The sequence below is a fragment of the Heterocephalus glaber genome, unplaced genomic scaffold, assembly GCF_053883595.1.
Source record: "Heterocephalus glaber isolate CG9 unplaced genomic scaffold, H.glaber_assembly_v1.0 deba00000546, whole genome shotgun sequence".
NCBI classification, from domain to species: domain Eukaryota; kingdom Metazoa; phylum Chordata; class Mammalia; order Rodentia; family Bathyergidae; genus Heterocephalus; species Heterocephalus glaber.
The window spans coordinates 37,791,331-37,816,892 of NW_028258147.1; the positions used below are offsets into that span (position 1 = coordinate 37,791,331).

Consider the following 25,562-nt stretch of genomic DNA (forward strand, 5'->3'; position numbering starts at 1 on the left):
AATATACACACATGCTTATTCAAGAACAAAAACCAAGCATAACAGACTAACAGCATTTTCCTTCAAACAATGACATTATTAAATATCAGGCATCTTTTGCAGGCCTGATTTTATATGGGGAGGGGCGGTAAATGGCTACCAGAAGTAGGATATTTAAAACATGACATCAAATTGAACACACATTGAAACACATGCATTAAACATAATAAGTAGACTTCATACAGGTTAAGCCCTGGATACCTTTAGTCGATGGCTTGTTTCTTAGTTTGGCTAGTGTGCATCAGTGATGGTGTGTTCCTGATCTGCTCACTGTTTTGGTTTTCAATCCACAGCCCTAAGGAATGTGTGCCATCTTCCAGTGTCCCCATTGGGTATCACGATACCAGATTAAGAATGGTGTGGGTTAGTGCACATAGTAACCAGTCTGGTAAAGCAAAGAAGGTTTTCAAGATGAAATGATAATTTCAAGTTTACTTTATTAAGGAGCATATAACAACAGCTTTAAAGTTAAACATTGTTATGGCCGTGGGGTTTCATTACACAGTATTTCTAATCACACCCAACCACTGGTAAGTTTGTAGAACATCTCTTCATCTAAACTCTCGTTTTGGTCTTTTGCACATGTTGAGAGGAATATGTAGCCGCCAGTGAACTCATGAACCACTTTACAGTCCACTTCGGTACAAATGAAGGATAATTGGACTTTATCAGCAAACTTTACTGTGACCATTTTGATCTCCCAGTTGACATTCTACTGCTTCATGTTGCTGAATCTCCACATTTTGATGGTGTCACCGGTGTTGGCATCCATTTGAATTAATCTGTTATGTGGACTTCCAATGAGGTCTTCTTTTTTGCCCCCTTGGAACCTCACAATGAAGTGCGTGATGCCAAACTCGGGCAGTGACTGCCAAGCTTGAATGACTCTCATCTTGGCTTCAATCAGGCTCATCTGAGCCATGTTCTGTTGGGCTTCCAGGATCTGTGCTGTTATCAAATCTCTTATATAGCCTGGCTGCTTGTTCTTGTACTTTTTTAGGTACCGAGGAGACACCAAACATTCAGGATTTATATCAGTTGTTATCTGTTCAGGTATTAACCGAGGATCTGGGTTTAAATGCTGCATCTTCAGAAAGGAGAGGATATTCTGAACTTCTAAGTTGTAAGAACTGTCTGCCATGGTCTTGCCCTTGGAGGCTAATCTGCAAGCTGCCATCCAGTGTGCATATTGTTTTTCATTGTCACAACGAAGCCAGATTTCATTCATTCCCTCTGCAATTGGAATCAGGAGCTTAATGTTAAATTTTTGTCCTGAAATTTTTATATCTGGGGTGAATTCACATCCTCTCAGGTTCATCTGATGAGCAGGGGTACCACTGGACTCTTCTTTGCTCTTATAGCAGGAAATAGACCTATCTTTGAAAGTGCACCAATACTGCTTGTAGCCTTTTAAAGTCAGCTTTTTGGGCTTGAAGTTTAATATAGCGGACACCTACCAAGGTCCCGAGATGTGCCAAACACGCCGAATCAGCCTGAGCCCCAGCAACAATCCATTGCACCCCCCACCCCCTGCTCCTCTGTACAGGCACCTGGTTCCACACTACAAAGACGCAGAGGACACAGGACCACCAGACCATGGTACTGAGTCCCACTGCTCCTGGTCCAGAGGAAGGGGCTTCCCAGCCACCATCCCTCCCCCTGCTCCGAGACCAGAGGAAAGGGCTTTTGGGCCACCTTCTGTCCCTCCACTCCTGGCCAAGAGGAAGGGGCTTCTGAGCCACCATCCCACTGCTCCTGGACCAGAGGGAGGGGCTTCCCAGCCACCATCCCTCCTGCTGCTCCCAGCCCACAGGAAAGGGCTTTTGGGTCACCATCCCTACCGCTGCTCCTGGCCCCTGTCCCACCTGTCCCAGCTCAGAGGAGGTAATCCGTGCAGGCACCAACAGCGCCCCCCTCGGTCAAAATGAGAAAACACCTAAATAAGTCTCAAAACCAGACTTCCAGATCACCTACAGCAACCCCAAAGGGAAATGAGATGGAACAATCTGATACTCAACCACCTGGACCCACTGAACGGGCAACAAAAGGGGATCTGGAAAAAATGAAATCAGAAATAATTTCTTAGATAACAGGAGAAATTGTGCCTCTAGTGCAAGACATGATTAATAAATCTAGAGAGGAGCTGAGGAACATGATGGAATCCCAACACAGGAAACAAATGGAATCCATAAAACAGATGAAAATAGATTTCCAGGACATGAAAAATTCCATTGAAAGTCTACACAGCAGAATGAGCCAATGTGAGGACAGAATTTCAGATATAGAAGATAAGATTGCAGTTAATGACCAGGAAAAGAAAAATGCTTCAAAATTATAAGGGAACACGAGAAATCAATCCAGGAGCTGCTAGACGATGCAAAGAAGAATAACAAAAGGCTGATTGGAGTCAATGAAGAAACAAGAGAGAATGCAGATGACTTTAAAAAAATCTCTTCACAAAAATAATGGCAGAAAACATCCCAAGCAGGGGAAAAGAGCTTGACATACAGATAAGGGAGGCATATAGGACTCCAAATAGCCTTGATCAAAAAAAAATCTACACATGGGCATATAATTGTTAAGATTCCAGAAACTCAACAGAAGAACAAAGTTCTACAAGCAGCTAGAGAAAAGAAACAAATCACATACAAAGGAAACCCCATCAGAATCACAGCAGACTTCTCAACACAAACCATCAAGGCAAGAAGACCTTAGAGTGACATATTCCAAGCCCTAAAAGAAAACAGCCTCCAACCCAGATTGATGTACCCTGCAAAACTATCTTTCAAAATTCATGGAGAAATAAGATACTTTCATGACAAAGAGCACCTTAGGAACTTCATGAATACCAAACCAGCACTCCAAAGAATTTTACACAATATCCTAGGAACAGACATTGAGGATCACAGCCCCAGGAAGCAAAGCAGAATGAACTCATCTGGCATGACAAGAAATTAAATGTAAAGGGGGAGAACCCAACAAAAAGAAAAAGTCATGGCAATAACAAGTCAATATGTTTCAGTTATAACCATCAATGTTAATAGTCTCAATTCACCAATCAAAAGAAATAGACTGGCAGAATGGGTCAAGAGGCAAAATCCAACAATATGCTGCATACAAGAAACACACTTAATTCAAAAGGAAACTCATAGACTGAAAGTTAAAGGGTGGAAAACAATATTCCATGTGACATGAACCTGAAAAAAAGCAGGAGTAGCTATTCTCTTGGCAGATCAAGTAGATTTCAAACCAACACTGATTAAGAGAGATGAAGAAGGACACTACATCCTTGTAAAGGGAACAATCCAAGAGGAAGAGATGACAATCATAAATATCTATGCACCAAACACTAGTGCACCCAACTATATAAAACAAATACTAACAGACATGAAAAGTCATATATGCACTAATACAATTGTAGCGGAGGACCTCAACACCCCACTGTCACAAATAGATAGATGAACTAGACAAAAAATAAGTAATGAAATACTAGCACTCAATCAAACTCTTGAACAAATCAACTTAACAGATGTTTACAGAGTGTTCCACCCGACAAAATCAGAATACACATTCATCTCAACTGCACATGGGTCATTCTCCAAAATAGACCACATACTCACACATAGAACATGTTTAAGTAAGTGCAAAGGAATTGAAGTTATCCCCTATATATCATCAAACCATAGTGCAATGAAATTGGAGATCCATAGCAAAAGAAACTCAAAAAATTACATGAACATGTGGAAATTGAACAACACACTTCTGAATAACCAGTGAGTCACAGAGTAAGTTAAAGAAGAAATCAGATAGTTCCTTCAATTAAATAACAATGACAATAGAAAATATCAGAATCTATGGGACACAATGAAAGCAGTCTTATGAGGGAAATTCATAGCAGTGAATACATATATTAGGAAAACAGAATGAGCCCAATTAAACAACCTGATTCTGCACCTCAAGCTTCTAGAAAAAGAAGAACAGGACAACCCCAGGGGTCATACAAGGGAGGAAATTATAAAGATCAGAGGAGAAATTAATGCAATGGACACTAAGAGAACGATACAAAAAATCAATGAAGCCAATAGTTGGTTCTTCAAAAGAATCAGCAAAATTGACAAACCTTTAACCAACCTTATCAGAAAAAGGAAAGAAAAGGCCCAAATCCATGCAATTAGGAATGAAAAGGGTGAAATTACAAGAGACCCAGCAGAAATCCAGATGATCATCAATACCTACTTCCAGAACCTATATGCCAATAAGATGGACAACACAGAAGAAATGGACAGATTTTTAGATACATATGAATTACCAAAGTTGAAAGAAGAAGACCTAAAAACTGAACAACCCAATATCAACCAATGAAATTGAAAACATAATAAAAAACTTATCAACTAAGAAAAGCCCAGGTCCTGATGGCTTCACTGCTGAATTCTACAAGACATTTAGAAAGGAACTGCTGCCACTACTGTTGAAACTCTTCAGTGAAATTGAAAGGGAAGGAATACTCCCAAATTCATTCCTGGAAGCAAGCATCACCTGGATCCCCAAAGCAGAAAAAGACCCAACTGAAAAAGAGAACTATAGGCTAATCTCACTAATGAACATAGATGCAAAAATCCTTAATAAGATAATGGCAATCAGAATGCAGAAGATCAACAAGAAGATCATACACCCTGATCAAGTGGGATTCATCCCAGGGATGCAGGGATGGTTCAATATATGCAAATCAATCAATGTAATACACTATATCAATAGAGCCAAGGACAAAAACCATATGATTATCTCCATAGACATAGAAAACCCATTTGACAAAATCCAACATGCATTTATGATAAAAACCCTACCAAAAATTGGAATAGATGGTCTCTAACTGAAACTGATAGAAGCCATCTATGAAAAACCAACAGCCAATATCATACTAAATGGTCAAAAACTGAAATCCTTCACAATAAAATCAGGAACAAGATAAGGATGTCCACTATCACCACTCTTGTTCAATATAGTTCTGGAAACATTAGCCACAGCAATTAGACAAGAGAAAGAAATAAAAGGAATAAAGATAGGAAATGAAGAAGTCAAATTGTCATTATTTGCAGATGACATGATACTCTATATAGAAGACCCCAAGAGCTCCACCAAAAGTCTTCTAGACTTAATAACCAAATTCAGTCAAGTAGCTGGTTACAAGGTCAACACACAAAACTCAATAGCTTTCCTCTACACCAATGACAGACTCACTGAGAGAGAAATAGGGCAAATAATTCCTTTTACGATAGCATCCCAAAAACTGAAAAACTTAGGAATCAACCTAAGAAATGAAATCAAAGACCTCTTCTCTGAAAAATATGGCACTCTGAAAAGAGAGATTGAAGATGATATCAGAAAATGGACAGACAGCCCCTGCTCCTGGCTAGGAAGGATTAATATAGTGAAAATTGCCATACTTCCAAAACTGCTATATAAATTTAATGCAATTCCAATTGAGATCCCAGCAGCATACTTCATAGACCTTGAGAAAACAATCCAAAAATTCATTTGGAACAAGAAGAGACCCAGAATACCAAAAGCAATTCTAGGTAACAGAGACAAGGCAGGGGGTATCACAATCCCCAACCTGCAACTATACTACAAAGCTACTGTGATAAAAATAGCATGGTCCTGGCAAAGAAACAGACCTGAGGACCAGTGGAACAGAATAGAAGATGCAGAAACAACACCAGACACACTCAGCCATCTCATCTTCGGTAAAGGAGCCAAACACCCTCACTGGAGGAAAGATAGCCTCTTTAAGAAATGGTGCTGGAAAAATTGGGCTTCAACTTTCCAAAGATTAAAACTAGACCTATATCTCTTGGCATGCACTAAACTAAAATCAAAATGGATTAAAGATCTAAATATTAAAATAGAAACTCTGAACCAGTTGGAACAGAGGTTAGGTAGAACCCTTGAAGACATTGGTGTAGGAAAAGATTTTATGAACAAAACCTCAGTTGCCCATGAACTAGCACAAACAATCAACAAGTGGGATCTCTTCTTATTAAAAGGCTTCTGCACAGCAAGAGAAACCACCAGCAGTGTGAAGAGACAACCCACAATGTGGGAAAAATCTTCACCTGCTCTTCCTCAGACAAAAGTCTACTATCTCGAATCTATAAAGAACTGAAAAAGATCAGACCTTCCAAATTTAAAGACCCAATCCAAAAATGGGCATCTGAAATGAACAGATATTTCTCAGACAAAGAAGGAGAAATAGCAAATAAATACATGAAAAAATGTTCAACATCACTGGTCATTCCAGAGATGCAAATGAAAACAATGCTGAGATTCCACTTCACTCCAGAAAGAATGGCTGCTATCATGAAATCAACCAATAACAAATGCTGGCGGGTTTGTGGGGAAAGAGGAACACTGCTCCACTGCTGGTGGGAGTGTAGACTGGTGCAACTACTCTGGAAATCAGTATGGAGATACCTCAAAGAACTAGGACTGGAAGTCCCATTTGACCCAGCTATTCCCCTGCTGGTTATCTTCCCCAAAGAATTAAAAGAATCATACCACAGTGATATATGTGTGCCTGTGTTCATAGCACCACAGTTTGTGATAGCTAAAACTTGGAAGCAGCCCAAATGCCCATGAAGTGGAGACTGGATGAAGAAAATGTGGGTTTTTTATAAAATGGAGTACTACTCAGCCATAAAAAATGAGAAATTAGAGACATTTTATAGCTAAGTGGATGCACATTGAGGCAATACTCTTAAGTGAAATAAATAGTACACACATGTATAAATACCAAATAGTTTCTCTGGTGTGAGAAACTGAAAGTGTAAATAAGGAGTAAATGTATAATAGGTCATGGGAAATAGGAAGAAAAGGAGCAAAGGGGAAGGAAGTGGGAGGGCTAGGGGAAAGGATAAAAGGGAATGAGATTAAAATGAGAAAATGGAAAAATAGGAACAAAATCTTTGTAAATAGGGAGGACTGGAGGGGTTGAAGGGAGGGCTGGACAAGGGTGAAAAATAAGAACCAAGAGAGACTATGTAAAGGTGCAAATTTCCAATGATGAATGTCATTATATTGTATACCTAAAATGTACCAATGATTAGAATGAATAATCGATAATGCAAAATAAGAAGAAAAGGTCCAAAGGGGTAGGGATAGTGGGAGGGGCAGGGGAAAGGAAAGAAGGGAAAGGAAAAACACTGAGAAATGAAAAAAATGGAAATAAAGTCTTTGTAAATAGGGAAGGGTGGAGGGGGTGAAGGGAGGGCTAGGAATGGGGGGAAAAAGATACTTGCCACCTTATATTAAATATATGTTGGTTAACAAAAGAAAAAACTTTACTATAGTCAGCAAGTTCAGGAATGGACGTAATGTCACCCAAAATTGTTGATGTTTTACCCCCTTCCAAAGTAATCTCCAAGTCTGAAAGGGCAGCATCAACTTCATCAACATCTTTGTCACTGTTGTTCAGGTGATTCTCTGATGTCATGATGGACAGCTTATTGATATGATACTGCAAGGCTGCAAACATCATCGTTTCTTCTTCTGTGCATGCAATCTCTTCCAGGACGATGGCCCACCTGGCCTGCTCATACAGCTGATTGATCCTGACCATGTCATACTTTGGATTCAAATCAAAAAAGCTTAATACTTGAATCGGAGCAGCAAGGCCTCATTTTCTTTCACATATTGTTCCATAAGAGATCTTGAGGAATCAAGCCACCCTTGGTTGATTTTTGCTTTATCAAGAAGAGCTTAAGGCTTGACCATTTTTGCCAGGATTTCTGGGGATGTGATTGGCTGACTGACAGCAAGAATACCAGGATTGCCTTCTGATAGAGCACTGTCACCAAACCAGGCAGAAGTTGGTGACAAAGGGCTTCCATCATGAGCATGGTAAGTGGGGGTCATTGTTTTACTATACAGTCCTGGGCTGGAATATATACTTCCTGATCCAGGAGTGATAAGAGACCCCTCTAATTCAAACACTTCATCTTCAGACTGGTCATCTAACTTTTTCTTTTTTTTCTTTGTTGGATCTCTGGGTTTTTTTAAGAGAGAAAGTTCTTCAGGGTGTCTAATATTGAAAGTCTTACAGATGTCAGAAACCGCTTTGAAGACTCTATCCCAGAAATTCACTTTCACCTTCACATACTTCATGTTGGGAAGTTGCAGGTGGAGCAGTTTATGCTGGGGGGTGAACTGAAGCTTGGCATCTGCCTGAATCCTGTATTTATCCAGGGTCCAATGCGTCTTAAGCAGCCAAGTTCTTTTTTTCCCACCACAGAGCATGATTGGACCAATTCTTCTTTACGTCAAGCTTTTGCACCAACTTGAGCATCACTCCACTGGTGTGCACCTCCCCGGTCACTCGCAGGGTGACATCGTGGTTCAGGTCCCTCACAAGGATGCTCACTTCCCACGTCCCACCTGCATAGTAGCCATCTGGCATCCTTATCCCATCGAGAGCCATGGTTCCTTCTGTGCTCCTCGCACTCCCAGCCCAGGGCTCCAGCAGTGACAGCTATAGTGTCAGTGTCTGGCTCCTCAGCCACCCCGCACCTAATGGAGTCCTTCAGCTGCGGCCCCGCGCCCGGCCTGTATGATCTTCTTGATGGTCTTCTGCATTGTATTTGCCAGTATCTTATTAAGGATTTTTGCATCTATGTTCATTAGTCAGATTGGCCTATAGTTCTCCTTTTTGGTTGGGTCTTTCTCTGCTTTGGGGATCAAGGTGATGCTTGCTTCCAGGAATGAATTTGGGAGTATTGCTTCCCTTTCAATTTCACTGAAGAGTTTAAACAGTAGTGGTAGTAGTTCCTCTCTAAATGTCTTATAGAACTCCACAGTGAAGCCATCAGGACTCAGAATTTTCTTAGTTGGTAAGTTTTTAATTATGTTTTCAATTTCATTGATTCATATTAGGTTGTTTAGAATATTTAGGTCTTCTTTATTCAACTTTGGTAATTCATATGTATCTAGGAATCTGTCCATTTCTTCTGTGTTGTCCATCTGATTGGCATATAGGTTCTGGAAGTAGGTACTGATGATCATCTGGATTTCTGCTGGGTCTCTTGTAATTTCACACTTTTCATTCCTAATTGCATGGATTTGGGCCTTTTCTCTCCTTTTTCTGATAAAGTTGTCTAAGGGTTTGTCAATTTTGCTGATTCTTTTGAAGAACCAACTCTTGGCTTCCTTGATTTTTTTGTATCATTCTCTTCATCTGCATTGCATTGATTTCTGCTCTGATCTTTATAATTAGCTCCCTTGTATGCACTTTGAGTTTGTCCTACTCTTCTTTTTCTAGAAGCTTGAGGTGCAGCATCAGGTTGTGTAATTGAGCTCTCTGTGTTTTCCTAACGTGAGTATTTGGTGCTATGAATTTCCCTCATAAGACTGCTTTCATTGTGTCCCATAGATTCTGATATGTTGTATTGTCATTGTCATTTAATTGTAGGAAATGTCTAATTTCTTCTTTAATTTCATCTGTGACCCATTGGTTATTCAGAAATGTGCTGTTCAGTTTCCACATGTTTATGAAATTCTTGTGATTTCTTTTGCTATTGATCTCCAATTTTATTGCACTATGGTCTGATAATATACAGGGATAACTTCAATTCCTTTACTTAAACATGTTCTATGAGCGAGTATGTGGTCTATTTTGGAGAACTACCCAAGTGCAGCTGAAAAGAATGTCTATTTTGATTTTGTGGGGTGGAAGACTCTGTAAACACCTGTTAAGTTCATTTGTTCAAGAGTTTGATTGAGTTCTCATATTTCGTTGCTTATTTTTTGTCTAGTTGATCTATCTATTTGTGACAGTGGGGTTGTTACAAAAATCTTGGAAAGAAATACACGGAGAAACAGAATTTGGATAAAATTATAAAATTTCTTCTTTCAAGTGGGCAGGAATGCCAGAAACCGGTCTGGCTAGTATCCCCACCCGCTTTGTTCAGTGTTTCCCTTTTTGTTTCCTTTTTAGCCATTATCCCATCCCTAGTGGTCTTTGATGTGTAAATACAACTCCAGTTCCTATTTACAAGTCACAGACATGAGATAAGCACATATACATTGTAAATTCACCCTGGCATGGTAACTTTGTTAGGTTAATGAAGTTACTGGTTAAAGAGTCAGATAACCAGCACCTTAAACAAGGAGTTAGGGGAAAAGCAAATCTTAAAAGAACACATTACTTATTTTGCTTCTACAACTACCTTAATATTCAATCTATTGTTATCTAAAACTTTTCCGTATCAGGGTATTGAGGTCCCCCACTATTACTGTATTAGTGCTTATCTTATTTTTCATGTCCATTAGTGTTTGTTTTATGCAGTTGGGCCCACTAGTATTTGGTGCATATATATTTATGATTGTCATCTCTTCCTCTAGGAGTGTTCCCTTTATAAGGATGTAGTGTCATTCTTTGTCCTCTTAATCAGTGTGGGTTTGAAATCCAGTTGATCTGCAAAGAGGATAGCTACTCTTGCTTTTTGGGGGGGGGCTCCTATCACTTGGAGTATTGTTTTCCACCCTTTAACTTTCAGTGTATGAGTTTCATTTTGAATTAAGTGTGTTTCTTATATGCAGCATATTGTTGGATTTTGCTTCTTAACCCATTCTGCCAGCCTATTTCTTTTGATTGGTGAATTGATACTGTTAACATTGATGGTTATAACTGATACATATTGACTTATCATTGTCATGACTTTTTCTTTCTGTTGGATTCTCCCCTTAGCATTGAATTTCTTGTCATGCCTGACAGATTCATTCTGCTAGGCTTCCTGGGGCTGTGATCCTTGTGCTTTCCTAGGATGCTGTCTAAAATTTTTGGAGTGCTGGTTTGGTATTCATGAAGTTTCTAAGGTGATCTTTGTCATGAAAATATCTTATTTCTCCATCAAGTTTGAAAGATAGTTTTGCAGGATACATCAATCTGGGTTGGAGGCTATTTTCATTTAAGTCTTGAAATCTATCACTCCAAGCTCTTCTTGCCTTCAGGGTTTGTGTTGAGAAGTCTGCTGTGATTCTGATGAGTTTTCTTTTGTATGTGATTTGTTTCTTTTCTCTAACTGTTTGTAGAATTTTGTTCTTCTGTTCAGTTTCCAGAATCTTAACTATTATATGCCTATGTAATGGGGGGGGGGGGTACAGAGGCCCAGAAGATTCCCCTCCTCTGTGCTGGGGGCAGCTCTGCTCCTCAGTGCTGGGGAAAGTGGTCTCTGAACTTATTTATTAATTCTAGTAGTTTTAGTGAATTTTGGGAGTTTTTTTAATATTCAAAATTATGTCATCTGCAAGTATAGTATCACTACTTTCTTTCCAATCTGGATATTTTATTTCATTTTCTTGTCTAACTGACTTGGCTAGAAACTTCAGTAAAATGTTAATTCAATTGGTGAATGTGTTTTTCTTTGTCTTGTTCCTGGTCTCAGTGAGAAAGCTTTAAATCTTCTATTGTTAAGTAAGATGTTAACTGTGAGTGTTCATATATACATATTATCAGGTTGAGAAAGTTTCCTCTATTTCTAGTCTGTTGAATATTTTTATTATGAAGTGGTGCTGGAATTTTCAAATGCTTTTCCTGGGGTTTGATGATCATGAGGTTTTTTTCAATAGAAATATTGATACAGTATCGTAATTTACTTTAGCCAATTACCAGATATTATATTATGGTTCCTCAAAGGGACAGAATTAATAGGTTCTGTGGGTAGATATATGAGAGGGATTCCTTTGGGGAATTTGGTCATGTGACTACAGTGGCTGAGAAGTCCTATTACAGGTTCTCTGCAAGCTGGAGACATGGGAATGCTGAAAGAGGGCTAAGTGCAAATAGGAAGGCTTTAGAACTAGAAAAGCAGGTGGTTAACTTTCAGTTTAAAGGCAAAAGCCTGAAAACTTTTGGAAACTATGACTATAAGTCCTTCAGTCCAAATGCTGATGAGCATGGTATTCTGATGTTCACACCAACAGAAAAAACAAGTCTAGCACAATTCTTGAACAGACCAATTCACTTCCTGTATTTATTCTCTTTGGATGGTCAGGGTTACATCCATCAGTCCTTGAACTTTTTGGAAAAGTTTGTTCAGCCATCCTCTATTTTTCACTGCAGACCTTATACATAAAAATGCCAAATATAATTTCAGCAAGGGAGAATAAAAATAATGAAATCCATCAGTCCTCTGGCAGCTGCTACTAATATCTAGTTTTATGCAAAACTAATTTCTTAAGTTGAAACTGGTTTATTTATGAGATATAATATAATATAAAGCTATCCTGTTTCAATAAAATGTATTTTTATTCTTAGAAAGCAAAAGAAAGTTTATATTGTTATCCAATTTTCATGCCTCTCAATTTCTTACATGCCAATGATTATAGAAACCCCAATTTAAATAAGAGGATATTAAATTGTATATAAGTACATATTCAGTCTTGATCTAAACTTTTTTCCTCTTAAAGTATATGTCTCTTAACTGCACAAGTGATAAATAGCTCCTGTATTTTCATAACATCTGGATTCTGAAGTTCTGAGCAACAATCAAAGCTGCAGGAGCTGACCTACTGCAATTTTACTACCATGGGAAAATCAGCCCCTTTATTCTAAGCCACACATTTTCAAAGACAGTCTCAGTAGTCTACTTTTTTTATGACTCCAGTTTATACAACTTTTATTAGGACTTTACCTCATCCCTGTATTTGAGATTTCTAAACATAGCAAACTATCAAGTAATAGCATTATTTTCTTTTTCATCAGTAAAGTATGACTACAGAACAGACTGTGTAGAATAAATTGGGGTCACAGAGATGTGCCAGGCATATATCCTCTGTGACTTCCATTTAAACGTTATGAAGCTGACACTTGTACATTTAAAGCTGTGTATGTTTAAAAGGGAAAAAAGAGTTTGCATCACTGGGTGCTTGTGGATGAAGGGCAAGAGGCTATAATGGATACTGTGGGCCAGAGGCTCACGAGGTTTCATGGCTGGGATTAATAGGAAGCCACTCATTCCTAGTTCCTGATTCAGAAAAGAAGAATTCAGAAGAGGAAAACTAGACCACATGTATTCTTTTACTCCTGCCGAAAACCTTGGGTTCTAAAATATGCCAGGTCACCCACAGCTGGGATTCACCCACCTGCAAAGAAAGTCCAAGGTGGCTGTGTGGAAGGAAGAGGGGGGGACAATAAGAGTGGTCAGGACTATTCAGGCATAGAGACAAAGATTTTTGGTTTTTAAATGTCCTTTTCGAGTAATTATGTATTAACTGTTTTTTAGGGTACCTAGATGTCTATATATTTTGGGAAGAAATCCTACATTTCTCTCTTGGCCTTGACTAAACCATTAATTGGAAGTGTCTACCTAAATAGAACAGAATTGGAAACCCACTACTTATGATCTATAGAACAGAGAAGCATCTGAGAACACTTTGGTCCCTAACATGAGATAATTCCTTGCCTCCAACATGAAGCACTTTCCTATTATGGTTCTTGGGACATTGAGAAGGGTTTCAAGGTAAAGGGGCTACTACTTATTAATGGAAGAGCTCAGCTACCCACTAAGAGCAAATAACTCAATGTGTCATAATTTTCACAAAGATTTATAAAATCCAATTTTATCATTCAGAAAAACTGTAGTTGGTAATGCTTGTCACCTAGATGGCTTGCAGGTGTGTTTTGAGGATAAAAAGACACTGAATTTAAATTACATCTTTCCCTGAAAACTAGAGAGTTTCTTCTGAAATTAATAGAATATATAGCTTGTTGGGGGAAAAAAGTAGACTTTTTCAGATACAGATAAATGTTACTCACACTAGCAAAAAAAAAAAAAGAATTATTTATCTATTTTAGTTAAAATATCTAGCCAGACAGTGTGCCATACACTCATAATCTCAGCACTCGGGAGGTTAAGTTAGAAGGATTGCCATGAGTTTGAGGCCAGCCTGAACTACAAAGCAAGAAACTGTCTCCAAAAAACAAACCCAAAGAAAAAAATCTGCCTTTTCTTCAATTATGTAGCACATACATAATTGGTTGAAATTTTTGACAGAGCAATTCAAACAACTGCTTCAGTTACCTACTATTATTTATTGTTCATTTGTCCTAAAGGCTGAGAAGATCTTTTAAAATAATATAACTAGCTTTTTGTTACTCATAGAAAAAATGCTAACAATGTGAAAATCTGTTTTGCTTTTGGACTTTTACTGCCATGATTAAATAGAGAAATTAATAGAATCATTTGCCAACTATTCTTCTGCTGCATTTGTATTTGTTTTCTTCTGCTTATCATTTTAAAATAAAATATTTTATCACCCACTCCTATCTGGTGAAAGGAGTAATGGATAGAGTTAATCTTATATCAGTGATTTTTATTTCTCTAAAAAATGACATTATAAAATTTCAACATAAATCAGGAAGCCTAAAAACTAGCTGAGTTAGTTTTTAGTTAGATGATTGGATTATTGTGTATAAAATTTTGAATTTCCACATTCCAACAGACCTACTGATAATCCCATAAACTCTGAAATGCAAATTAAGATGCTAGGCCAACTACTTATGAATTGTCTGTATAAATGTTTCTTCCCTTAAAGAAGACAATCCAAAATTGACTTGAAATAACTGTATTCTGAGAATCAGCCTAACACGCTAAATGCTAAAATGCACTTCTAATTTGAAACCTTTTCAGAGGAAGGAGACCACTGACCATAGTTTCTGCACAAATTTAAATTGAATAGACTAAATGCTTATATTAGTTCTGTGATCTTCCAACTTTTCTGAATTTTGTAAAACTATTTCACCTTACTCAATTACTATAATACTTTTGATAAAATACATTTCCATATTGAAATGAAAGATTTGTAATCTGTGTGCTTTTTTAACATTACAAAATGAAGATTTTTATTCTATATATGCATTAGCAAGTATGTTTGCATCTGAGGATAAAAACTAGGCAGAATGTATAAATTTTCAGAATTGACTAACTAAATCCTACATCTGTCAAGACATGGAAACAAATTGTTGAAAACAGTGTTATTTATTACAAAACTACATGACTTATTTTGCAATGTCTGTGCTTGAGGAGGAAAGAAAGGGAAACATTAATTATACATGACAAATGACTTGGCACTTCCTGGGTGTTATGATGAAGTTCTGAAAGGTTGCCCTGAGGGGTTGGTTCATACTTCAGATGAATGTGTGTTTCATCATATTTTAGCATTTTAAATACCTTTAATAAAGATAGCAGAAATATATGATAAATGTTGACATATCAGAATATACATACAGTTTTACACAAATATGAGTTTCCTGACAATGGGGATCCACTGTAAGAAACACATCATTAGGTTATTTCTTCTTTACAGAAACATCATAGAGCACTGATGGCAAACCTTTTAGAGAATGAGTGCCAAACTGCAACCCAAAACCCACTTATTTATTGAAAAGTACCAGCACTGCAATTAAACCTGAATACTGAGGTCTTAGTTTAGAAAAAAATCTCTACATTAACAACTTTTGTCTTAAAAGAAAAACACAGTAACATGCATGCCATAGGTTCACCACCGCTGTCATAGAGTAAAACAGTAATTGCACAACCTACATTGGCTAGGTCACTCGCTCCATGTGACCTCTTAATACAATCAAAAGGTGCCATAAACACAAGACATCTGCTGCTGCTGAGTGAAACAAGGCCTGCTGCTTTACAATAAACTTACTATAGGTAGAAAGGGTATACTTTAAAATAACAATAAAAAGTATAGTATAGTAAATTCAAAAAGCCAGTAGCTTAGCTGCTGTCATTATCAGGTATCATGCTATGCTTTATAGAACCAGCATTACCACAAACATGTACATAACGTACTGCTCTCTGCCATCACAAAAGCCATGACACCATTAGGCAACTAGAATTTTTCAGCTCCATTGTAAATAACCTCATGGGACCACTCACTGTCACACATGTGGTTGGTTATTGACAAAAACATCACTGTATGGTGCATAGTATAAATTTAATTGCTCTGAGCATCTAGCATTTAACCTATAGTTTTCTTCAAGGAAAAGAGATGGTCCCCATTTATTTCCATACCTATGGCAACCTAATGATTCTGTTTCTCCCTCATGCTTCAGGTAGTACCTTTTATCTTTTTAGTATTTGATACTTCATTCAAAATAACATGAATAACACACTGCAATAATGTTAATATGTATGCTAAAATTTTGATTACTTATGAGAAAGTAGCTGGAAAACCAGTTACCTTACACTTAAAAATGAGATTATCCTTTTAAATAGCCTACTTCCAAACATCGTAATATTGACTTTTATTTTTAAGTGGGTTTTTTTTGAGAATTGCCCCATTATAAAATAATTACACCTGCTTGTATATCTATAAATTTGCACCATCCCAGAGTTTTTTGCAATAATCACACATACCAGGTATTCATACAATAAATTATAAGAGATCTAAAATCTCTAAATCTTAACCTGGCCCATTTCTTTTTCCATCTAGTAGAATATAGAAAAGAAAATGCTATCACTTTCCTTATAAGATAGCAACTGAAAAAAGCAATCATTCTGAGTCATCATAGATACTGTAAATTATTCCATGTCCTTGAAAATAATTCACTAACAAAGTAGATTACAGAATAAAGAGCCCAGCTCCCGACTCACTTTGTTAGAAAGGTTGTTCTGTGATGTATATGCTGAAATAATATTAATGTAAAATATGAAGTTAAGATTTCTTTCTTTTTCTTCCCTCACCTGAGCACACCACCTGTACACTTAATTCATCACCAACTACCACAGCACTCAGAGAGAATGACTCCAGGCTAACCACACACCACATGAGAAGTCAGTGTCATGGCCTTTTTGTCTCTGCCCATTTCTCTCCCATCAAAGTCTGAGAGCAGAGATCAGGTCTTCTATTATGTTTCATAGGATCCAATATAGTGCCTGGCATGGAATAACCACAAAGCAAGTTCAATGAGCTGTATGTCATTACAATTTCAATGAATGAATCTAAGTCACTATTTAGAGTAGTATTCTTGAAAGCTAATAGTATCTCCAGACCCCTCACAACCTAAGGACACTGGCATTTTTTCCTTTGTGCATAACTTGCCCATGTACACTAGAAAGCTTTATTGGCCAAATCAAAAATGAGAGCTGTCTCCTCTCAGAAAAGAGCCCCCACTTCAGGTCCACAGGACCTTGGACTCTTTCTGCATAGAGGAGGGATGGACAGGAAGGCAGAGCAGAGGCCAGTGCAGACTGGCACAGGACTTGCCACTGAGCACAGCTGTCCCTGGCTGCAGAATCTGAGGCCTGCAGATGACACTGTGACCCCGGGAGGTGCCTGGGCACTCTGTCAAGTTGGGACTGGGCAAAGAAGAATGCTAGCTTCCCCATTTGCTCACTCTCTGGGGGCACAGGCAACAGGATATATTTTAAATATTGATATTTAGATCTGCTGCTGTTTCTGGGAAAGAACAGGAAGAGGAGGAGGAGGAGGAGAAAGAAAAGTTTTTTTCTATTTATTTTCAAGTAAAACTGGGGTTTCTAGGGAAAATATTTAAAGATCTACTTCGTCTTCTAGCATCACTCTCCATATGCTTCCCAATTAATGGGTGAACATTCATTGAGAATGAAAAATTAGGACAAAATGTGAGATGAGGATAGTGAGATTTTTTTAAAATTCATCTCTCACCCCTTGTTGCCAGTGTACTGGTTTAACATGTCATGTTGTTCCCAAGAGGCTTGCATTTTCATTTATTATAACACATTTTCATTCTACCTGTTATAGAAAAACTATTCAAAATATCTCTTTCTCTAACTTCTCCACAATTATTTGATAAGTGCTTGTTTAGGGTACCAACTTTAACCAGAATCTTATAGCCTATAGCTCTGTTCAATGCGCCAGGAAATACACCCCTCCTCTTCCCTTTCTTCTGTGAGAATCAGGCAGAATTGCAGGCAGAATCGGAGAATGCAGGCAGAATTGTTTATGCTGACTTTTAAGAGTCCCCTCCTGAGTCCCTGTGTTAGAGTGGTGTAGTTGATTGTGCCCCGCCCCCAACTTCCACCTGTCAAAGCTTTGGGTTCCCTCTCACTGCCCTCCTTCATTCTGCCAGCAGAAATGTCACATTCTTTCATTTAAACAGCATGGTATAAAAATCTCTTAGGAAGTCAGGTCACTCCCTCAGATTCCAGTGAGGTCTCACATTCCCTGGTGTAGGTGGCTGAGCTTGAAGAGACCAATCCAACTTGCAGTGGAGCCTCATTAGGCCAGTGGCCATGTCTGGGGTCTTACTGTGCATCAGTTTTATGCCAAATGCTTCAGCTCAGCTCATTTTAACCCTTACCCAATGAGCAATTCCTGTTAGTATTATCTCCAGGCTCCAAACCAAAGCTCAGAGATCCTCTGCAGCTGGTCCTAGGACACACAGTTGGTAGAGGAGCCAGGATTCAAAAATCAGACATGTGAGTGCTCAGGTTGCTGTTGTCTTCAAGGTCTTTCCACACTCAAAGAGTCTGCCTTTAAATACTGAAAAGCCAATCTCACAAGAATGCTTTTACATTTTAGAAGTTGACTTGCTGTCTTACATGCTCTCCTGTATTGAAGCAATTTGGCATTGTCTTAGTGTCTATACACTGGCTTACAATGTGAGTTAGCCATTTATAGTGAGACCACTATTAATAACTTCAGTCAACTGGAATGAGCATGGTGCTCTGCTGTCACCTAGAGGCTTGGCTCCAAAGCAAAGTGGAACTGCTGCCAGGAAGTGCTGCCCAGAAGCACTCAGGTTTGAGAATTGTCTTTTCTTCTCCTGTAACAACAAAATTGCTTTTCTCCTAATCTTCAAACTTAGTACTAACAGGAGCCAATTGTATTAAATTAATTGGGGAATAGCAATTAAAAAATAACTCATTGAGAGCTCTAATGTAGGGCTCAGGAATATACATGTGTTTTCTACATACAGCGATAAATTGCCATATTATATGACCAATGATCCATCCACAGGCTTACAAATGCTTCAATGTTCATTGTATTGCTAGATGTTTTTAGTAGCAATAGAAAACAAATACTTCAGGATTTATCCCAGGGATGCAGGGATGGTTCAGCATATGCAAATCAATAAATGTAATACATTATGTCTATAGAGCCAAGGAGAAAAAACATATGATCATATCAATAGATGCAGAAAAAGCATTTGACAAAATCCAACACGAATTTATGATTAAAACCCTACAAAAAATTGAAAGAGACAGTCTCTACCTCAATCTGATAAAAGCCATCTATGAAAAACCAACAGCCAATATCATACTAAATGGTCAAAAACTGAAATCCTTCTCACTAAAATCAGGAACAAGACAAGGATGTCCACTATCACCACTCCTGTTCAAAGTAGTTTTGGAAACATTAGCCACAGAAATTAGACAAGAGAAAGTAATAAAAGGAATAAAGATAGTAAATGAAGAAGTCAAATTGTCATTATTTGCAAATGACATGATACTCTGTATAGAAGACCCCAAGAACTACACCAAAAGACCTCTAATCTTAATAAGCAAATTCAGTCAAGTAGCTGGTTATAAGGTCAACACACAAAAATCAATAGTTTCCTCTACACAAACAACAGACTCACTGAGACAGAAATAGGGCAAATAATTCCTTTCACAATAGCATCCAAAAATCCAAAATACCTAGGAATCAACCTAAGAAAAGAAATCAAAGACCTCTTCCCTGAAAACTATAGCACTCTGAAAACAGAGATTGAAGATGATATCAGAAGATGGAAAGATATCCCTTCCTTCTGGGTAGGAAAATTCAACATAGTGAAAATGACCATACTTCCAAAACTGCTATATAGATTCAATGCAATCCCAATTGAAATCCCAGCAGCATAATTCATGGATCTTGAGAAAACAATCCAGAAATTCATTTGGAACAAGAAGAGACCTAGAAGAGCAAAAGCAATCCTAGGCAACAGAGACTTGGCAGGGGGAATTACAACCCCCAACTTGAAACTATACTACAAAGCTACTGTGATAAAAATAGCATGATACTGGCAAAGAAACAGACATGAAGACCAATGGAACAGATTAGAAGATGCAGAAACAACTCCAGACACACTCAGCCTCCTCATCTTCCACAAAGGAGCCAAAAACCCTCACTGGAGGAAAGATAGCCTCTTTAATAAATGGTGCTGGAAAAATTGAGTTTCAACTTGCCAAAGATTAAAACTAGACCTATACCTCTCCCCATGCACTAAAGTAAAATCCAAATGGATTAAAGTTCTAAATATCAAAACAGAAATGCTGAACCAGCTGGAAGAGAGGTTAGGTAGATCTCTTGAAGACATTGGTGTAGGAAAAGATTTTATGAACAAATCCTCTGTTGCCCATGAACTAGCACAAACAATCAACAAGTGGGATCTCTTCTTATTAAAAAGCTTCTTCACAGCAAGAGAAACCACCAACAGTGTGAAGAGACAACCCACAATGTGGGAAAAAATTTTCACCTGCTCTTCCTCAGACAAAAGTTTACTTATCTAGAATCTATAAAGAACTTAAAAAGATCAGACCTCCCAAATTTAAAGACCCAATCCAAAAATGGGCATCTGCAATGAACAGACATTTCTCAGACAAAGAAGGAGAAATAGCAAATAATCATATGAAAAAATATTCAACGTCATTGGTCATTAGAGAGATGCAAGTGAAAACAACACTGAGATTCCACCTCACCCCAAAAACAATGGCTGCTATCATGAAATCAACTAATAACAAATCCTGGTGGGGCTGTGGGAAAAGAGGACCACTGTTCCACTGTTGGTGGGAGTCCAGACTGGTGCAACCACTGTGGAAATCAGTGTGGAGATACCTCAAAGAACTAGGCCTGGAAATCCCATTTGACCCAGCTATTCCACTGCTGGGGATCTTCCCCAAAGAATTAAAAAAATCATACCACAGTGATATATGTGCACCCATGATCATAGCAGCACAATTTGTAATAGCTAAAAGTTGGAAGCAGCCCAATTGCCCATCAACTGGAGACTGGATAAAGAAAATGTGGTTTTTCTATAAAACAGAGTACTGCACAGCCATAAAAAAGAGAAATTAGAGACATTTATAGCTAAATGGATGCATATTGAGGCAATACTCTTAAATTAAATAAATAGACCACATCTGTGTAAATACCAAATAGTTTTTCTAGTGTGAGAAACCAAAAGTGTAATTAAGGACTAAAAGGTATAATAGATAATGTGAAATAGGAAGAAAAGGGGCAAAGGGGAAGTGGGAGGGGTATGGGAAAGGAAAGAAGGGCATGCAATTAATATGAGAAAATGAAAAAATGGAAACAAAATCTCTGAAAATAGGGATGGATGGAGGGTTTGAAGGGAAGGCAGAGGAAGTGGGAAAAAATAAGAACCAAGAGAGATTATGTAAAGGTGCAAATTTCCAATGATGAATGTCATTATATTGTATCCCTAAAATGTACCAATAAAATTAATTTAAAAAAAAAAACAAATACTTCTCAAATAATAAGAAAATTAAATAACCAGACCTAACTTCCTAATTTTGCCTTACATGAAAAGTCTTGAAGATTTTCTACTGCTATTTTATTTTATCTGATCAGTCATAATAATGATCATGATGTGACAATTAATGTTTTTTGTGTACCTGGTGTATTTAGTGTTATGAATTCATATATTATTTCTACCATCATAAAAATTTAAAAGTTATTAGATGCATATGATTAAACAAGTAAATTACAAGTGATAATTGAAGAAGTTTGTACTTAAAAGACTAAAAATGGCCTCCATTCCATGCTCCTGGGGCAAAGAAGGTGAGCCAGTCCCAGCTCCCAGGCGGAGGCTCCCTAGCACCTGGGAGGAGGCTCCCCCGCCACCACTCCATGCTTCTAGGGCAGAGAAAGTGAGCAGCACAGGCGCCAGAAGCACCCACACACACACGTGGAATTGAGAAGACACATAAACAAGCCTCAAAAACAGACTTTCAGATCACCTACAGAAACCCCAAAGGGAAATGAGATGGAACAATCTGATAATCAACCACCTGGACTCCTTAAACTGGCAACAAAAGAGGATCTGGGAAAAATGAAATCAGAAATAATTTCTCAGATAAAAGCAAAGATTGTGCTCATAGTGCAAGACATGATAAATAAAACTAGAGAGGACACAGATAAAAAAATAGAGGCTCTGAGGAACATGATGCAACCTCAACATAGGAAACAAATGGAATCCATAAAACAGATGCAAACAGATTTCCAGGAGATTAAAAACTCCATTGAAAGTCTATGCAGCAGAATGAACCAATGTGAAGACTGAATTTCAGATGTAGAAGATAAGATTGCAATTAGTGACCAGGAAAAGAAAAATTGTTTTAAAATTGGAAGGAAACATGAGAAACCAATCCAGCAGCTGCTAGACGATGCAAAGAAGAATAACATAAGACTGATTGGAGTCAATGAAGAAACAGGAGAGAGTGCAGATGACATTAAAAAACTGTTCACAGAAGTGATGGCAGAAAACTTCCCAAGGAGGGGAAAAGAACTTGGCATACAGACAAGTGAGGCATATAGGATTCCAGCTAGCCTTGATCGAAAAAACTCTACACATAGGCATATAATAGGATTCCAGAAACCCAACAGAAGAACAAAATTCTACAAGCAGTGAGAGAAAAGAAACAAATCACATACAAAGGAAAGCCCATCAGAATCACAGCAGACTTCTCAATGCAAACCCTCAAGGCAAAAAGAGCTTGGAGTGATGTATTTCAAGCCCTAAAGGAAAACAGCCTCCAACCCACATTGATGTACCCTGCAAAACTATCTTTCAAAATTGATGGAGAAATAAGATACTTTCATGATAAAGAGCACCTCAGGAACTTCATGAATACCAAACCAGCACTCCAAAAAATTTTAGACAATATCCTAGGAAAGGGCAATGAGGATCACAACCCAAGGAAGCCCAGCAGAATGAATCCATTGGGCGTGACAAATTAAACGCAAAGGGGGAGAATCCAACAAAAAGAAAAAGTCATGACAAGGCTTTTAAAACTTTTAATTTCATCTCCCTAATGAGTGTATAATTCAATCTTGTTATTGTACTGATTATTATTTTTCTGATTCTAGAGTTGCACACCTTTCCTAGTGCTGTACTGGCTATTTATCATCTTCTTGTGTCTACTTTTTAATTGGGTTGTCTATTAATGAGCTGTAAGAGTTCTTTATATATCCTGGTCATAGGTTATATGCATTGTAAATATGGTCTGTTTAAGCACTACTTTTCATTTTAATGATGTCATTTAAAGTTCTAAATTTTGTTTTTTGGTTTTTTTGGTACCAGGGATCGAACTAAAGTTCTAAATTTTGAAGAAAAAAAAAAGATAAAAAATAAAACACTTCAAAAATTATTTTTTTCCTATTATATCATTAATTTGAAAATAGTAAAGAGCTACTAATTATAGATACAAAATGACAACAGTAAAATAACATTCACCTGAATATTTTGTAGTAAAGGTAGCCAGAGAAATTATTTAACTTCTTTGAAATTTTATTGAAATTCATTAAAATAGGATAAATTTATACCAGACATGGGGGCACATACCTATAATTCCAGCTACTCAAGAGGCTGATGTAAGAGAATCACAGGTTCATCAGCCTGGGCAACTTAGTAAGACCCTGTCTCAGGATACAAATTTTTATTAAAATATTATGGTTTGAACTTCTGCTATACCAGATGAAATTGCCTGCAAAATATTTCAGGGTAAAGATAGTAGAGAACAGAAGAGGGGTATGGAGAAAGCAGAAATAAGTATGATGTAATAAAGTGAATTTGTGGACTGTGTAATAGCATATTTCAAAGTAAATTCATGACCTTCAAGTTCATAGGCAGGTAACTTGGTTCTACATGAAGAGTTAGACTAAAGACTTTCCATTCTAATAGGTCACAGTCCTTCTATGACATGGAGCTAGATTGTTCTAAAGAATATCGACCAACATTACAAGGTCTACTTCTAATATACATTCTGTAGGTATTTCAGCTTCTTCAGAATCTATCATTAAACATTTCCACTGAGATTTCTACTTTGTGATATTTTATTCACTCAGAAATACTTCAAGAAAAATGTGTTATAAATGTTGAATATTTAATGTCCTTCGAGATTTTTTAAATGCATGTACAGACAAATTATATTATAAAAATTATAAATAGTGACAAATTCTAACTGTCAAAAAATATATGTCCCACTATTTCAAGATAGAAAAATGAATGATTATGAGTATTTGCACGGGTATCCTGCAGGATGAGCACAGTTATCTTTGTTAGTGTGGATTCTTGGGTATTTTTTAAACTATAAAAGTACCATATGGGCATGATGATCTAAGAATATTAAAACTCAGGGGATGTAAATATCATCTGTTCCAGTCAACACTATTTTTCACAAATGAGAAGGCTGAGGTCCATAGAGATAAAAAGGACTTCTCAATATAGCAAGATAAGGGCAGATCCAGGAATAGGACCTGAATGTTCCAGTTGCCAATCTTGATTTTTTGATAGCACAATATGTGATATATATTCCTTCCTTCTTACACAATGTATGTAAATTTGATGAATATCCAAATATCAGTCTTTGCTGAGTAGTAACAGAAATGTTAGATGCCTAGAGCAAAAGTAGGTGCCCAATGAATATTGGTTGGATGTTGGATGCAATAGGTAAATGTAGTAACTTTCTAGTGACTAGAAAAAAATACTTGACATCTGTAACTTAAAGGAGGAAAGGTTTATTTTGGCTGATGGTTTCAGAGGGTTCAGTCCATGGGTGATTCCCTCCAAGGCAGAAATGTCATGGCAAAAGGGCCTGGTAGAGGAAGCTGCTCAACCCATGGCAGCTAGGAAGCAGAGAGTATAAAGAAAGAGCTTGGGACAAGAATACATCTTCCAGGTCACAAACCCAGTGACTTTCCTTCTTCAACTATACCCCATCTCCTAACAGTACATTCAGCTATGAACTCATCAAAGAATCCACTGATGAGTATAGTGCCCCCATGACCCAGTCACTTTCCAAAAGCCCCTCTTCTGAACCCATCAGACTTTGAGGGACCTTTTATATCTAAAAAATAACAGTATGTATTCATCTATTGACATCTAGTAAGTCCATCTGAATAGAAAAGAATGCAGTGAAAAGTGATACTCAAGGGACAATTTTTGACAAGAAACTCCTCTTTTTTGTTCATGTGATGGAAATGGAGAATGGAAAATCATTATCCTTTCATAATTCGAAAGAATTTACACAGGAAAGAGAAACCATTTGACATTATAAATAAAGACAACTGGTTTAATAAACTGGTAGTTTTATAATTCATATATTCCCAACACAAATAAGTGGTTACAAAATACAGTCACTTGACAGATAAATACTGGGCATTCTCAGAAATAGAATCACATGGATTAAATTCAGCACTGATGCCCACACAGAATAAGTGGTAGCTAGAGGATCCTATATGGGGTCATACCTTCT

General features: G+C 37.5%; 1 pseudogene; it reads right to left on the reverse strand.

Annotated features, from left to right (window-relative positions):
- Nucleotides 1-524: 524 nt before the first annotated feature.
- LOC101704167 (fermitin family homolog 2-like) lies at nucleotides 525-8,524 on the reverse strand (annotated as a pseudogene).
- Nucleotides 8,525-25,562: the final 17,038 nt, after the last annotated feature.